The sequence below is a fragment of the Cynocephalus volans genome, chromosome 16 (assembly GCF_027409185.1).
Source record: "Cynocephalus volans isolate mCynVol1 chromosome 16, mCynVol1.pri, whole genome shotgun sequence".
Taxonomy (NCBI): domain Eukaryota; kingdom Metazoa; phylum Chordata; class Mammalia; order Dermoptera; family Cynocephalidae; genus Cynocephalus; species Cynocephalus volans.
In genome coordinates, this window is record NC_084475.1 from 25,702,974 (window position 1) to 25,706,096 (window position 3,123).

Sequence of the window (3,123 nt, forward strand, 5' to 3'; positions counted from 1 at the left end):
AAGTTTATTCATTTTCAGTTTGAATTTTTTTTTCAGGGTGTGAGAATGGAGGTATTTTAATCAATTAACCAAGCAGGAGGGAGAAGGTTGGAAAGCTTTTAGGGTTAAGAAACAAACCATCCTTTGAGGCTGATTAAAACACCCCTCTGCGTGTCTAAAAAATCTGAAGGAAATTTTATTTCTCTTCCCACTGGGGTCTGACCCACCCTCTTGGTGGGGCCTGGAGAACTTCCTTAAACAATCCACCTTTAAAAGCACCCTCAGCTAGAATTTCAATGGTGGCACCCCAAGAGGTGGGCAGTGCTGGGCCAATCAGCTGGGTACTGGAGGCTGGGAGATCAGGGATCTTCACTGGAACATCTTTCTCGAGCAAGTGGGCAAACCTGATCTACAACCCAGGCCGGGGGTCCCCGATTCCCACGGATTCTCAGGCCTGCCAGGGAGAGCACACTCTCGCAATTTCCGCCCGTTGTCCTGGAGTCGATGGGAAGGGAAGGGGCTGGTCACTTCCTCCGTGCCTGGGCCTGGTTACTCTGTTCCTTCTGGTGCTGCTGCTTAACCTGGGCCAGGATGTTTCGGATCTTTCTCTGAGCCATCTGGCTGTCATAGAAGTGACCGATGATCTTAACGATGACCTGGTCATTCTTATCAGGGGTCTGGCCTCTTGGTACGACCACCTCAGCTGCTGTCAAATTCTGCAACTCGTTCACCATGTTGCTGCCTTTGCCAAGGACTCGGCCAGCTGCCGATGCTGGCACCGTATATGAGTCTCTAGCTTTACTTCCTCCTGGGGATCAAAGAAGTTCTCGTGCTTGAGTTTGCATTGACTCTTCCCTGAGCCTTGAACTGGGCCTCTGGGGGTCCAGTGACGACTGCCATACGAAGTCTGGAGTCAGGTGTCTCAGGTGGACCACGACAGCTGCTGGACGTGCTGCCCCTTCCTGCCTGGGCGGTGGACACCTGCCCCGTCTCCTGCTCCGGAGCCCGCATGAAGGAGCTGCAGGGAGCAGCCCCAGGAGCGCTGCTGGGAAGCGGGGGATAGACCCGCGGCCGCCAGGTCCAGGCCGGGGTCAGGCGAAGCCGCAGGCTCCGGCGGCCACATCGTTCTCGGGAAAGCCTCCCGCACTTTCTTCCTTATCTCCTGCTCGGCCCCGAGCTCTCAGTGGCCCCTTCATGGTGACGGTCCTCTCGGGGCTGTGCAGGGTGAGCTCCTGCAAGGAGGAGACGGTGACTCTCGTCTCTGTGTCCTGCTCCGCCGTCCTCAGGTCACGTCCTTCCTCGCCAGGGAGACGCCCCACGAAGCACGAAGTTACTATGGCCAGGGTCTTCAGGGGGCCTCGTCACCCGTGTGGGTGTCCTTTGCCTCCTTATGCATAATCTCCAAGATCATCTTCCAGGCGCAGGAGCAGCCCCCGGGGGTCGGGCGGGGGCCGGTGGCCTTGTCCGTCCTGTGCGCGTCTGTCTGTCTGTCCCCCACGGCCGCCTCACTGTCGGCGTCCCCCTCCTCACAGCTCTCTTCGGTGCCACACGGGCCGGCGGGCCAAGTTGGGATATTCCGGATCCTTTGTTTTTGGGGGCCGCACGTTCGATCTCTAGGCGTCTTCTCTGCAGTCCTACTTTCCCAGAGAAAGTGTAGGTGGCCTTCCCGGCCCAGGGCGTTGGGGCAGTCCCCAGGGGCGTGGCTGGATGTGACCCCGCAGCTGGGGCTGCAGGAGCTCTTGTGCTCCGGAAGCACTTTCTCCGGCCCGGAAGCACTTTCTCCGAGCCCTGGGACGCTGAGGTGGAGTTTGTTCATGGGGGAGTCTGGGGCAGGATGCGGGGGCAAGGCTGACCAGGCCGGCGGGTCAGGAGCGGTGAACTGTTTTCTGCGCCCTGCCCGGGGCTGTCCAGAGCCAGGCGGTGAGGGCATGGCCTGAGGGGTGGAGGGCGTGGGAGAGCCTGGGAGAGGCCCCCCCCCACGCTTGGGAGGGTGGACGACTCGGCATCGCTCTTTCCCTTCATCCTGAACCCCTAAACCCCTCCAAGAGCTGGTGTGTCACGTTCCTCCTTGGCCTCCGAGGCCCCTCAGTGTGACTTTTAACAGACATATGCTGTCAGGTGGAGACCGTCACAGTCACATTCCCCGTGCCCCTTGGCAAATCAGTCTAACACCCAGTCCTGGCCCTGGACGACCACGGATCCACCTCCTGTCACTGTAGCTTCAACAGTTTGAAAACACCCAACTTCTGGTACCAAATCCCTTTCTGCGGGAATGTGTGATTTGTGTTTCCGATTTTGCTGTAGGAACAAACTCCTATACATTATCATGCTCTGTTCATGCCCCAAACACCAGCAACGTTCAGACAATTACAGGGAAACTGCTGGAGACACAAGACAGTGCACCCTTGGTTCTGGGGCCAGGAGGCTTCCGTTTTTGAAGTTCTAAAACTTCCTTCCAGAATCTAAGGCTGCCATGAGGTCAGGAGTGGGCAGGGGTTATGTCATGTGATTTAACTCGGGGGGGGGGGGGGTCAGGACCTTTGGCCCTAGGTGACGTTGTCTCTGTTTTATCATCTTAGTCTCTGGCTGGCTGTGTTTGGGAGGTCACAAGACCTGAGAGGGGAAGGTGGTGTAAGGCAGGGCAGTGGTTTTCAGACTTGACTTATTTTTTAAAATAATGTGATGCTTAGATTAAGAAAAATAAAGCATGTGAAACACTAACATAGAAAGCAGATAAGAGTAAAGCTGTTTTGCTTGAATTCAGGGAATGAGTGTTTTTCAGACTTTGTGTTGCTGTGTGGAAAACAGACAGACCTAGTACAAATGCTAGGTAGCATTTCCTTACTCTGAGGACTTGGGCAAATCACTATACCTCACTGAACCTCAGTTTCCTCTTTTATAATTGGGCATAATTATATCTCCTTTGTCTGGAAAATCATGAGTTTTGGACATAACTCATGTAAAGCTCTTAGCATGATCCTTGAAACATAGTGGGAGACTGCTTAAAAAATGACAGCTCATTTATTTATCTATTATTTTATCATTTACTTTTAGTTACCATTAACAATATTATTACTCATCATTGTATTTTATTATTTATTATCATTACTTATATTTATTACCATATGATAGGTCTGCTTAGCC

At 53.6% G+C, this 3,123-nt stretch overlaps 1 pseudogene; it reads right to left on the minus strand.

Annotated features, from left to right (window-relative positions):
- Nucleotides 1–503: 503 nt before the first annotated feature.
- Nucleotides 504–1,909, minus strand: LOC134364490 (insulin-like growth factor 2 mRNA-binding protein 1; annotated as a pseudogene).
- Nucleotides 1,910–3,123: the final 1,214 nt, after the last annotated feature.